We start from the raw sequence: 15,928 nt of genomic DNA on the forward strand, positions 1-15,928 counted from the left end.
GACGCGAGTCACTGTTGACGCTAAACAAAACTTAAAATACGAATCGTTTCAAAATCATTATTATGCATATTATTAAAAGAATTAAAAATATATCGTTGATAGAAAATATTATTATATTTATAAATTGATTTTTAGAATAATTTATAATAATTATTTTAAACCTATAATTTACTATTTATAAAACTTTGAATTGTGCGCAATATCTTGAATCACTTCGTCAGTTATGAAGTCATTTGAATTAGTACATAATATTAGAAACAATCTTTTTAATAAATCTATGTGGTTCATTTTTTATATTATGCATACCCAGCAAAAAAAATGCTCTTTCATTAATTTTGTTAAACTTTCATATCCTTGCAATAAACTTATACGTTTCGATATTATGAATAGTTTTGTTATACTTATAAGTTATGAATGCCGAAAATTCATTATGCCAGCCCTCAATATTATTATCAGGCCTCGGTAAATCTCGTTGAAAACGTTCTGAACAGTTCTATATTAATTAATTTATTCTATTTAAATTTAAAAAAATTAAAAATGTATTTTCATAAATACCATTATCGCTACTGTCAAATAATAAAAGTTGTTCATTATCTAATGTAATTTTAAATTTATTTAGAATTTAAAAATTGTACAATTGAAGATTTACAGGACTGTGTTCAACCGTTTTTCTAGCCCGCTATATTGTTTTATTCAAACATTTTTCACCAGTAATTGTTCTACCGCTGCATATTGTAACTAAAACAATATTTAAATACTTACACTCAAAGTTTACCATACGACGGAATTTATAAATAATGTTTTATTACCTGCTCTGAAGTTTCTCCCAGTATAGGTCTTGTAATTATTTCATATTTCTTTATTAAACTTATAGTTTTCTTAGCTTCAACTTTTTCAATGTTTGCTACTTAGTTATGATTTATAGATTTTATTATATCTCCTAAAATACAATTGAGAGTTAAAAAAATGATCACCAATAGTTTACAATATGTAGATTATTATGAAAAAAAACCAAAACTACTTGATAAGTTTAACAAAAAAAAAAAAAATAATAATAAAATACTTAGAATATAATATATGTTTTTTTTATGAAATTGTTATAGATTATAATTACATGATATTTATAATCAATTATATTTTCACTTCGGATATTTCCCTAGGTCTATGTCTGACGTCAAAATATGGAAAAAAAATACATAAAGGAAAATTTACTTTGCATTGCATACGTTTGTCTTGGACAATTTATAATTTCGTTGTATCTTAATATAATTTTTTTTTTCGCCTTCTCTATGTTTTTTATAAATAAATTCGCCATGAACAAAGATATACTTTCCCCGTTGACTTTTTATAAACTCCGATGGAATGTTATAGATTTTTATTTTTTTAATTTATAAGATTAAAATATATAAAGCACACTAACGTAGGCATAGATAATTTATAAGTTTGAAAAACGTACGACTCACTATGTGAGATAAAGTATACTATCTCACACATGAATTTTTATGTATAGGTATAAATTGAACGGCAAAACGTAATAAAAATAATGATGAAATGTGTACTATTTAGATTAATAAACTATAATAAACAGATAAACAGATATCAGATTTTTACATTGAAATTGGTTGACACGTATGTACTAATATATATATATTTTATTTTTGTTTTACATCAAAATTGCATTTGTTGAAATAATATAATGAATATTATACCGAGTATCATATGGTCTAGATCAACAATTTCTTTGCCTGAGACACACAGCGTGAAAAATGTTTGGTTTTATCTTTGAAATTGCTCGGTGAGTGACCCATTTTCATATGACAATAATATATTTCATAAAACAAAACGCTTATGGTTCGCAATTTTTTTTTCCAGACAGTGGTAAAAAACTATGCACGATGTTCAAGTGATTATTTAGCCATGTACCAATTATGTAGACGTCTCATTATATCATTGCTTTCGCCTTTCAGATCGCAGACGTCTGATTGACCTGTATTATTGCTACAATTTTTCAGTAAAACCATTAGAAATTATGATCAATAGATATAAATAATTAATAAAATCAGTTATAGTGTATTGGAAAATTCGTTTAAAATATTTTTCAATTGTTATAATACTGTTTTAAATTATCATAATATCATCGCATATTGCTGTAAACAAAGAAAATTAAAAACTAGAGGAATACGTTGACATCGTAGAGAATCTCTGTATTTTTTTTTTCAGTAGTTTTATGCATCTTGTATGGTAATGAAATAATATTAACTTTTGAGATATTTTGATTTTCTAGTATTATGAACACTATCTCAAGCTGAGCATTAATGAGTTAAAATTTAAAATTAAATTAAAGCATTAAACTAGTATTATTTAAGTTAACTCCTTACATTGTTTTAATATGAAACTTAATAAGTTATTATTATAACATAAAAATGTGTTAATTTAAAGACATTTTTATTATACATAAATATTACAATTCAATCATTAAAAAAACACCATTAATTGTTTTTTATTGATTGATCTTATTTAAGCCCAGCAACTAAGGCTATACATAGGAAGAGTAGGTTATTTATGTAAGGTTGTAAGGTTTTGTTATCAGGGTTATGAAACACGTGTGTGAATGTATGTGTATCATGGATTCGTCAATAAGAACTCAGGTGGTCACCCATATGAGAGCTAGCAACACCGGCCGATGCTTGACCTCAGAACACATTAGTGATTAAGACAATCCATTGCGCCACACCAGGCCAAACCATTAATTTGTAATTTTTAGTTTGGATGATTGTAAATTTTTTTTTCGCACTACAGTTAAAAATAAAGATAACTTCAATCACATCAATAACTTCACAGAAATATGAAATTTAAAAAATACAATCATAGAAATATCAAAAAACTATGCGAAACTAACCTATGCGAACAATTTTTGAAATATTAAAATGTATAACAACATTGCAAGTTTAATTATGATATATTTATGTTAGTGAACTTTAGTATTTATGAATATAATATAATATAATATTATGATAAAATGTAATTTCATTAAATATTATTTAATTAGTAGTTAATAATAAACTAATCTACATATAATTTTGTATATTTTGTATTTTTTTAACTAACCAGCTATCTTGTAAACCATTGTTAACCCATTGTTAATGGGTAAAAGTAAAAAATACTTAAGAGCAAATTTTACTATTAGGTAAAACAAAAACAAAAAAAAATAAAATAAAATAAAAATAAGGATTTTTACACAATTTTATTTCTTAAACAAAATTGATTTTATTTTTTTTTTTTTTTTTTTTATTTTTTTTAGTGTAACTTGAAATTAAAATTTTCATAAAATATTTAAATTATGATTTTATATTTACAATAAAATTTTAAAAAAAAACATCAAAAATTACAGTCATACTTTCTTATAAGTGTTTTGTTTTTTTATATAAATATCACGAAAATTATTGAATTATTTTATAATTAGAAATTAATTAAAAAATGTCTTTTCATACCTATAATTTAAAAATTGAGCACAAAATTTCTCAAAATTATTTCATATCAAAATCATAAAATTGTATAAATATAATAAGTCTGTGTGTGTGTATGTGTGTGTGTGAGTGTGTGTGTGTAAATATAATGTATTAAATATATTTTATTTTATAAACTTAATGTATAAACGTATAATGCATATAAAGTATTATATAGTTAAAAAACAATAGTAATTTAATTCTATATACGTCCTAATATATCTTTTAACCAACATTACTCCATAGATTTTCTCATTCTTAGCGAAATGCGTTGAACACGTAGCATCGGCTCAAATATTTTTCGTTATTTTTATTTAGTTTGTTATTCCACAAAGTTTATCGATATTTGGGCATTTCACAACAAAACACAATTTTAACCGATGTGTTGGTCCACATACACTGAAAAAAAATTTTATAATGTTTTTGGGATTTTAATTTTGAACTAAACACGCAAATTGGACTTAAACATCCTTTTGCATTCTGTAATAATACATTAGTTACTGTATTTCTTAAGACTCGTAAGTCCTATTATAAATACAGCGATCGGTTTTTTAATCTGTACTTAGCATTATTGCGACTTTCATTTATTTCTCTATCTTAAGTTTAATATTACGTATTATTTTATTTTCTTCAGGTTGAATTTATTTCACGATAAAAATTTACTTCATCGAAATAAATTAACTATCATTTATAATTAAAAATTATTAAAATATTTCATAGCCAATTATTTTTTTTTATTTCTAATTCAATTTAATAAATGAACATTAATATTTTTGTGCAGCGTTTTAAGTTTGTATTAAGAATACAATACGTACAATAGTTAAGTGAAAAAAAAAGTTGTTAAAAATGTTGAATTATTCTAAGAAAAGCTGATTAGTAAAATTATTATAAAATATTCTATTTTAATAGATATTAATTTGTAATTATGACTGAACTTATATCAAAATATTTTTAAATATAAATATTTATACACTATGTTTTAAATTTAGAAATAATTCTCGAAAAAAAATCGGACGTTATCATAACAATTCTTTTATTTTATTCTTAAAATAAATTCATAAAAATAACATGTAACATTATTATTTATCTTTTTTATTATTATTGACTTAACTTATTGACCTAATTTTATATTTATTTTGAATTTATTAACCGCTAAACTCTAATTCATAATTGTCATTGAAATACATTTCATGGATGCGCTGTGTTTAAAAACTAATATTTACTACGATAAAATAGGCAAATATACGTAACCTAACATAAAATCTAAATAAATGAAAAACATATTAATATTTTATCAGATAATGCAACATTTGCTTTTGTTTTAAAATAATTCTGTGAATTTTTTATGCATTAAATTCAGTAAAAGGTAACACATGTGTGCAAATTTTAGTATCATAAAAAATGCATGCAAGTTATATCAGTATTATTTTATAATATATTTTAAAAGCTTTAACACCCTGGTACTTTAGGTTATAAATAATTTTATTGATTTAAATAACTCATTTGACTGTTTTCCTTTTTTCTCCAATTTTCTTCAAATCACTAAACATTTTAAAAATAAATCTAACCTGTTAAATAGATACTATATGGTTATATATCCATTTCTATTAGTTTCCGAATAAATAGAAAAAAATCAATAATATGAAAACGTATAACTTTTTTTTGTATCTTTCAGTAGTGGTTTTAGAAAAATGACAAATTAATTTTATATTAGATGAAAATAATGGATGAATCTAAGTTTATTTTCAAACTGATAGCGTGTTCTACAACTGTTTACTAAGTTATATCTATAAAACTTAGTATCTATACCTTTAAATAATATGTGCATAATGTAGAAGTACCCGATACGTATTTAGTTCAAACTTTGTTACTTTTAGCATGTATGTGACTAATTGTGTATCTCATGTTTGATTATTATTATTATTATTATTATTATTAGTGTATACTAACCACTTTAATTCAATATCGAATAAATATTAATAATTTGATTTCAGAAAATACTATAGTTTTCATTAGTTGTCTGACCCGATTTATTATATAAAAACCATATCGACCTTCTCCACAACCACCTTAGAAACTAAATAATTTTCTGATAACTATAACACCGTATCGTAATACACAAACATTATTACCATACTGGTGAAAACAATATAATTTAAAAGGGGAAATAAATTGCAAACAAAGTGATGGAAACCAAGTATAGACACGCGTGAGAAAATGATCTAATATTCACTTTTGTCAGCTGTAACAAGCCATCCATTGGTCCACGCTGTACCACTCTAAAAAAAATATATATATTCCTGACCCGGTTAAGATATTCCGACCTGTTTAAGAATGCACCAAGTGTAACACGTATTATTTTTATGCGCAACACAATAGTGTTATTGCAGTGTGACTGCGAATTAGGCATATAAGATAAAATATATTACGTGTGTCTTAAATTAGCGTAGCATTTTAAATTACATTAATTTTCAAACACTCGGGGTTCGTTACCATAATGTGTGTATTTATTTTGAACAAGTTCCTTATAATACCTATATAGTTTTAGTTAAAGTATTTTATGATTTTTAATTGATTTAGAATTAATTATTAAAATTTTTATTTATAAAATGATTTATAATTATTTAATAAGCTAGTTTTTTTTCTAGTCGTATTCAAAAAAATTGAGTTTAATTAAAAGTGAATAATACTCATTTTTTTTTTTTTTTTTTTATTACCTATGAATTCAATAAATGTATATAGTTGCTTTAGATCAATTTTATTGATAATAGGTAACAATATTACTGACTAAACTGCATATGTTTACTTTTACTATTTTCACAACTATACGATAATATATATTATAATATATATATATATATATAATATATCGTATAATTGCAGATAATTCGGTGTTTTGCTCTACGATACAGTTCAAACGTGTTAATTTTAGTTCAATCAAGTTCGTACGTTTATGGATGTGTACCGAACGTTCAGAAACTATATGATACGAGTTTAGGAAAAGTTTGGGTCTGTATGAAGTTTGCTCTAAATTTAATTAGGTACGACCCATAACTCTACTTAAATCTAAAAAAAGGTGTTAAACATATAACTGTAATTTTTTTTAATCAGTTTAGAGAGTCTTATTTTATATCAATTACAATAATATAAACAAAAGGTTAACATTATTATTATTATTCGAATTTTTCCAATGGGGAGGTTTCTTAGTTCTTTAAAAAATATTTATTTTTTTTCTTATTTTATCATATACATTTTCATTGTCCCATTTCTTATTGTAAAATAACAAAATCCATTGTTATAAATTCAGAACATCCTGTTAGCCATCACGGCATTTCGTTTCGCGTGTCACAGCGTTCTTTGCATACGTTGTATTAAAATTGATTATACAATGTGTCGTGTAATGTAAAAATAAAAAAAAATAAAAATGTTTTATGATAATATCTGAAGTTATATTTTGATTTTGAGCTGCGCGTAAAATATTGTTATGTACATTTATATAATAATGCATGGACCAATAAACGACCAACACATTTTTTTTAAACGTTCACATTTCACTTTAAATTAATTACATGACTTATAAATAAAAATAAAAATATATACGTAAGTATTTACTTTTTCAATTCATGAGCACTGATTATAATAATCATATGTTGGTGTTATTTTGATTTAACAATACGACGTCTATATTGAGATTTATATCATTAACTCAATAAATAATATTTTATATTGATATTAGTTATATTTATTTTTCCTCAGTTTAAGGAATTATTTTTTTCGCGTATCACATATTTCGAATGGATGTACTATAATATTATTAACAGCGATTTAATTTTATATAATTTCAAACTTTGTCATTTTGGAAAATACTAAAAAAAAAATTCAATACTGTTTACATTATTAAATTAAATTAAAAATATCTGTATAATGCCGATATTTTATTCACCGTGATAAATATTCTAGTATAGTCGTTTGAAATTTTCTATAAACATAAATGTTTTTGTTTAGTTTCAAGTATGTGCTCTATTCTCAGTATGAAAATAAAATCTACTTGACGATTATCTCAATAATCGTGTATGCTTCAATAATATTTAAGTCAAAAAAGACAACGGCTAAATATATTGTTATAAACTTATTGCTTATAGCAACTTACATTTTAGTATAAAAAAAAAAAAAAATGTAAACACTTAAACTATATGATTTATTGAATGAAAAAAAAAATCTCAACATTGAAAATCAATAAGCTTACATATATAAAATACATACTATTTAAAAATGTGTTAAAATTATGGAGGGAAGCAATAAAATTATTCTAACTATTTATTCTATTACAATTAAAGTATAAAATTTAACATACAACATAAAATAAATAAATAAACATCTATTCTCTCTAATATATTCTATCACCTCTTAATACTTACCAATAAATAAGGAATATAATCTACAATAAATTTATATAAAGAACTAAATATACTATTTGTTAAAAAAAAGATTTACTTAAAAATTACAACTATACATTAAAAAACTCACAATTTATTACAACCAATATTGCATGGAGTAACACAATATTACGTATAAACTAATTTTATCATTAATAGATCTAAAAAAATAAAAAACACATCTGGCAGACATTTTTAAATAACTGGAACCAAATCATGTAACAAAATACAATCTCATAAAATAAACCTCCCATCAATATAAAAAAAAAAAAATTCAGTGGTTATTGAAATCTGATAATAAATTAATCAATTTTATAAAAATAACATTGTATTCATTCGCTAAATGATTTAATTTAATCAAATATATACAATAGAAATGTTATTATATAATTTGTTTTAGAAATTAAAACTCCTGGGCCCCCACATGAGTCTTATCAGTGGGGCCCAGTATCCAAGTTTATATGAATTTTAATTAAATAAATAAAAAAACAAATCATCTAAGAAATACTATAAAATTAGTACAGATCATACATATAATATTCAAAAAGTTTGATACAATACAACTTTTAATTTTACACGCGGCAGTAAAAGAACTACATAAAAGTAAGGTAAATATTATATAAATTGCGTTTTTATGCAGATATTAGCATACATATTTTGTTGACAAGAGATAAAACGAAACAAAAAATAATAATAATAAACGTTAAATAATATATTTAGGTGATGTTTAATAATAGTTTTTAGTGCTATTCAATTAAATCGTACAAAAATCGGACAAAAAATATATATACTTTGATTTTTTAAAGAAATTAATTGCGATATCAAAAACTAGTAAAAAATAAATTTATCGCATAGTTTAAAGACACTCAATTAAAAAAAAAAAAAGTGTTGGAAAAGAATCATTTTTAGATTTTATTTTTTTTTAATTCCAGCATATTATAGTTTTTATATTTTATTGTTTCAATAAGTAGAAAAGAGTGGAACAGACAACCTATATAACTTTGTTTCACTACTCAGATTATTTAAATTTTAAATAATTATAATTACCTAATTAAATACTCATTTTAAATTTTATTTTCGTATAGGCTTTAAAATTTTCCACTTAGCAATACTATGAAGTTAAAAATAAATGCTGTCATTCTTAAAAAGAAATAACTTACGAAATAATTATAATAATAAAAATAAATAAATAAAAATTTAATAATTGTTTTAATAATTTATTCAAATAACTTAAAAAAGTGAAAACTTATCAAAAAAAATTATTTACCTTCAAAAGAATTATCATCATATTAAATATTCAAAAAATTAGTACAGTATGTTATTGTGTCATTGATTATATCCTCCTTCCAGTAATACACTGTGTCAGTTAAAGATTATATTTCATAACATTAATTGAGTGAAAATATTTATGATTCTATTGAGTATTTTTTTTTTTTTTATATAATAACTCAATCACTGTACATTTTAATATTTACAATAATATTTTGTTAGTATTAAACTTATTACCTATACAAGTTTTTGTATAATTTTTAGATTATTTTATAATTATCATTACAATTAAACAGTCTTCTTAAAATTATTTACAATAGTGTGTGTGTGTGGGTGTGTGACATTATTGTGATATAATTAATTCAAATACAATATAAACATGTAGTCGTACAATATAAACATACACAAACTGACAGTCGACGTAAAATTAACGAATTTCAGCATTATAACGTATGATATTAATTATTGAATTTTCGTAACTATTCGATTTGTAGCTCAAGCGATTTCAAAAAGTAATTAATGGATACAATGGTAAACGATTAAAATGTCACATAAAAATTTTAGAAATCGATATATTATTATATCAACAATAAAAATTATAAAATTATAACATTACGTCTTGATTACTAGAGGCTCAATTTATTGTTACCGTTAAAGTGCCAGGTCCGAATGACGTGCCGGAAGACAAACGGAACGTGCAGTAATCCCGTTTACTGATTTACCTTGGACCGTACGAATATTGCGTGTGAACGTGTCTCACGTTTCGGGTTTTTCGACTCCAATATTGATGAGTGATAAAATATAAAACTAAAAATCTGAATAAAAAGGAGTGAAAACACGTCCGTGTTGAACCGCTTTGTATTTATATTCAAGTCAACAATGTCGACAAATTCATCCCATAACTTTCAAAATATAAATTACATACATTTTTAATACTTATTAGCTATTACTTTTATCTTCAATGTATTTTCTAGATTTTAATCTTTACCATAATCATTTGAAATTTACCTAGTGATTTATTAACGACATCATTGTCGTGGCCCTTTTTTATCAATCGATATCAGGGTAGTAAAACGCGGATACGAACTTATAATATATTTCAAAAATGTAATATAATTCAAATAATTATGTAATCCTTTGAATAATATATGTTTAGGGAATTGGTTTACTGGAAACTGTTTATCGGTTTTATGTTATGCTTTACTACGAGTAATAATCATAGTTATTCACGATAACCAAAGGGTGCTGAAAACCTTTTTTAATTTAAACAATTCATTTTAATACAAAATTATACAGGATATAATTTTTATTATATATTATAAACATTGGTGTCATTAGATATATATAATATAAATAATATGTCAATACCCATTTAAAACACTTTTTTTAACAAATACAAGCATTTTTGGGTCGATAAAACGATATAATATTATTATATAAACTATTATATTATATTATAGACTATAGTATTTGTTTTTTGTTTGGTACTGTGCTTGGTTGTTCCTATTTTCAGCCGGGGTACCTGTGTGATATTGCACGCATTGTCATTAGAACAACCCAAGACATGGTTACATACACACATCGATCGTATTATTACAATAATTATTACGGGCGAGTTCATGCCACAAATTTGGTTTTCTCTTATGCGTAGTTCTTCGTGATTACCCCGGGGAATAGGGAAAATATAGCTAGGAAAGAGAAATTCCTGATATAAACGTAAAAGGAAATTCATATTGGGCAGACAAGCCACAGGCAAACGGCTGATGACACTGACGGCTAACGGTTGAAGATAATATAATTTACGTATTATAATCATTATCAAATTTTAATAATTTATCTAACTCGTAGTGATGGTGCTAGTTACAATGAAATTAAATATAATTATTTTACGTCCTGGTATTGTGCGATCCTGTGATATAATTACTAAATTATGACTATATTTTTTTTTATATCTCAAAATCATGTGCATAAGTTATTGCTGTTTACGATCGAACAATTAGAATTTCGCGAATATATTACATTAAGCTGCGCAATTTTCCAAGTACGATCATACCCATTTTTTTAAATTTTTTTTAGCTGTAGAACTATTTGTTCTCTAATAATCTATACTTACTAAATAAATTAGGGCTTTGATCCGCGTTTTGAATACTAAATGTACTTAAATGTTCAAACATTATAATACAAAATTTAAACAAACATTTGAGTATTAATAGCCGTCATTATATTAATATGGATTAATAAAGTAATTACTGATTAGACAAGTGTATGGTGTAAATATTTACCACAAGAAAGATATTTATCGGTTATTCTCAAAATAACCTTACTCCGGGGTTATTAAACTAAGTTTAATAACACGATAATTAATCTTTAGAATTTAAACTTAGAAGCGTCAATATTTTTAAAATAAAATCACAATTTTACAGTAAAAACATATAATTTTTACTTCTTTTTTAAACGTATAAAAAATTTATTATTATCGGTGAATCATCTTGTATACGCTTTTGCGTCGATTTCATCAATTTAAATACCTAACATCCTAAATCTCAATTGAATACTGCTCGTTAATGTCTATTCGATTTACTACTGATATATCACTGAAACCTAAATGCAAATAGTAGGTACATATCAACACAAGTACGTACATAAGCCACAATATTGCAAAGCAATCGCATATGATATTTTGTGATGGGCAACCCGGTGTGACGATCCGTAACGGATCGATACGGTAAACGGTGATGTGTCATTTGGTATTATTCGCTCACGGGCGATTGCTGGTGCTTACCGCCCGTCTCGGAGATGTAAGTCGTGCGACTATAGTGGACTGTATTGAAAAATGGAACGTATGGAGAATATGAAGTATTATAGACAAAATATCACGATCGAACGATTAAGTAAAAAAAAAAAAGTTTTTAGTCAAATAGATTACACACCGCCGCCAATAGTAAACAAAAATAATGAATAATCGTAATACGAAATATCGATAGTAAAAAATATGATAATAATTCAGAATAATATGATAATACTGATTCACAATACGGTATACTTAACGGGTATGGTTAGTGCTTATAATAGATACAAACGCTTAGTCAGGCGTACAAAAATCAATGATGATAAATAGTTTAATATTTATATAGTAGGGTGGCATTGATCAACTAACGCATAATCGAGCGATAACGAAAATACATAATTACTTGATGATCTAAACTTTGCGCGAAGAACTCGGTCTGGTGGCTTGACCGTGAACAGGAACCACTTGACAGAGTGATATGATAGACTGGTGCCTGGTAGACGTCAGCTGGAAAAGTATAGAGGGAAGAGGGGGGATAAACATGAACACGTGGTGAAACCGCACGAAGAGAGTACCGCACGTCAAACGAATGGGTACGTAGTAAGTACGATAAAACGCCCACGGTTATAATTCACGGACACTACCGGAAGTACGATTACGGCTCTTGATGCTCATTTCAACTTAAATGGGGTTGGCCATAAGTATGCGGATAAATACGCGCTATGAGCTAAATACACTATAGCGGTGAGACACGGCGGCAGAACACATTCGATCGAAATTACATTGTATCGTCGTCACAAAAAAACAATAACCATTACGAATGGATCGTGAAACCAGACCAAACTGAGAGGCCGTGGGGGACATTGCATAAAACATACATGAACCGGCATATAATGGCATGACGGGCGGGAAGGGAATATTCATGGAGTACGACCTTGACCCGTATCGCGATGAAAATAGACCGTTTCGACTTATCGAGCACCAACAAACACAACTATTAAAAGTCCTAAACTGTTATGAATTATGATAATAATATAATACCGAATATTATGTTCAGTTGAAAAATGAATGACCGTAATAATCTTTCAAGCGAATAACGGTGTAGGATGTAAGAAAAAATTTTGAGACTACGCTGTGAAAAAACATTTCGTGAAACGCAATGTCCAAGTAGTCATTTGATGTGAAAACTTCCAAAAAGTTGATTAGGTATAAAACGATTATATCCCAACAGCAAACACTCGTTATTTTAATACGAACGTAATCGTGTATCTAAAATTTTCTGAAAAAGTTTTTAGAAAAATGAGTGTTTATTATTACTATTAAAATAATATCAGTTTTAACTTATAATACATAGTTGAAAAAATCCTGAAAATTTCTCAAAAGAATCACTTAAGCGTATCGAAGAGAAAAGAAAAAAAACAATTTGATTATTTAGTAATGTTGTACAGGTAAGCATATTATATTAGTAATATACACGATAAAATTAATCGGTTTTTACAAGTACCATAGATACCATTAGATAACTACTTAACTTTACAAAACATATACATATTACATATTCACAAATACACATTTTATAATAATAATTCCTATAGTGTATGTTATTATTGTTATCATAAAAAACATTTTTATACAAATATAAAATACATTTAGTATTGTGAAGTACCTACATTCTGCCAGGTAAATAAATATTAATCTAATCATAAAAAAAATGTTGAAATGTAATAAACGTAATAAAAAATGTTATTTAATAAAATATATTAATACATTATAATATCAGTATACAAATCAATTGTGTGTGTCATTCAATGAGAATTTAACTCAAGTTTAATATCGAAAATTGCAAATTTACATGTTTTGGTTTTAATCTAAACCTAATGCATTTCAAACATTTAACAACGCTGTTTAAAATAATTTTTGTGTTCACAAAATATATTTCAATGTAAATACGTTTAAAATGCATGTCATTCTAGCATCTAAAGTGGTAAATTATTAAACTTCGTGTCTACTGATCATTCAATAAACATAATAAAAACAATAACAACAACTCATTTTTATTGAACAACCTTATTATACAAAAAAAAAAAATACTGTTAATATTACACAATAACACTGAACGACGAAGTTAAGGTTACTTTGCTTATAAAATATGCTACGCGTGCAAGTTTTAATTTGAATACATTTATTATATTCAGGGATCACGACAAAAGATCTATTTTCTTTATATATCCCATATGGCGTAGCGACGTACCGTAAGTACAGAATTTCTCTTCCAATTTTCAAAACAACGCCTTTGTACGGTTTATCTTCGGGTGTACAGACTCCCTTACATATTACAAAACATTATCATAATTATAATGGTGGATATTAAACTTTGCCGTTTGTTTTTGTGTTTCATTCTCTAGAAAAAAATATGCAAAGTATATTTTGACTGATTGTATTGTTTTTATTATTTTTTTTTTTTTTTTGTTACTTTTATTAATTTATTAAATTATTTAATTAAAACGAAGTTTGTCACCCAAAATAAATTCGAATTGCATCAAAATTGCATACCAAATAAATAAGTATAAATTGGAATATCCAAATTGCATACCGTCTCTTAGAGGAGTCTGTTGGAATTGCATGCGCTGTATACTTTTACTAAATTAATTAATTTAACTTACTTCTCCACTGAAAGAACGGGCTTTTGTTTTATTACAATTAAATACACAAATATTGGAAAAGATGATAGGTACTGAGAAAATATTGAATACTAAATTAAACGATTGCAGTTTAGATAATAAAGTGAATATTACATTTTTATATTGTATTCGTTTAATAATTATTTCATTATAAAATTTGATATTTTTTTAAAATAATTTCAAGTAAAAAATATCGAAATTTCAACATATTTTAAATTTATATATTAAAATAATAATATTGTTTATATTGTCATCATGGGCGCCCATAGGTAATATTGTAGGGAGGGTCAAAATAATAAAATTTTCGAATGTAAGATAATAAAGATTTAATGTTATTTTTCTCATATAAATGTATACACTATACATGCATGTTATATTTTTATTTGTATATATATAGTGTATTAATATAATAATTGCCATACGATTAAATAAATAAATAAATTAATAATAATTTTAATAAGTATATAAAAAAAATAGAAATTAAATAATATAATTAAGTATATTATTCGGTATCAGTAAATAAGAACTGTAAATTTCTTCGTTTTATTCCAAACATATTAATGACATCCTGAATGAAAGTATCCTTGTTTGCGTTAGGTTAAAATATTTTTAGTACCTATATTGTGATCTTTATAGATTTACCACAAATTATCTGCGATAAATTATTTTACGTATAGGTTATACAGACTACAGAATACGACCTATCTATGATGTTAATATACGATAACAATGAGTATATTTTTATATTTATTTCATATCTTAAAAGTGATTTCAACAAATAATTTGCCTCGGTAATAAGGTAATATTGTAGTAATATTTTTTCCAGGGGGGGGGAAGTGCCCTGTCTTGCCCCCCCCCTAATGGGCGACCATGGGTATAACAGATTCGTTGTACCATTTACTTATAAATATAATTGATTTATTATGAACATTATGCTTAAAGGAATTTATGGTTACACTAGTTTCATCAGTTGGCTCATCAATAGAATAACTGTCATTGTCATAACTATTTGTTATATTATTTAAAAATGGAACGTAATTCTACTGATACTTGAAAAGATAATAAAAATATCTTTAAATGTTTAACTACCTATTTGAGAATTGTTATAATCGAAACTGCAACTATTTATAACATTTGTCATTAATATTTTATTGAAATTTCCATCAGAAAATAGATTATAATCAATATTTGATTCCTTCTATAAAATAACGAAAAAAATGGTATGCTTCGTTTCAGTTACGTATTGCT

The sequence above is a fragment of the Melanaphis sacchari genome, unplaced genomic scaffold, assembly GCF_002803265.2.
Source record: "Melanaphis sacchari strain LSU unplaced genomic scaffold, SCAv2.0 Contig93_pilon_pilon, whole genome shotgun sequence".
NCBI classification, from domain to species: domain Eukaryota; kingdom Metazoa; phylum Arthropoda; class Insecta; order Hemiptera; family Aphididae; genus Melanaphis; species Melanaphis sacchari.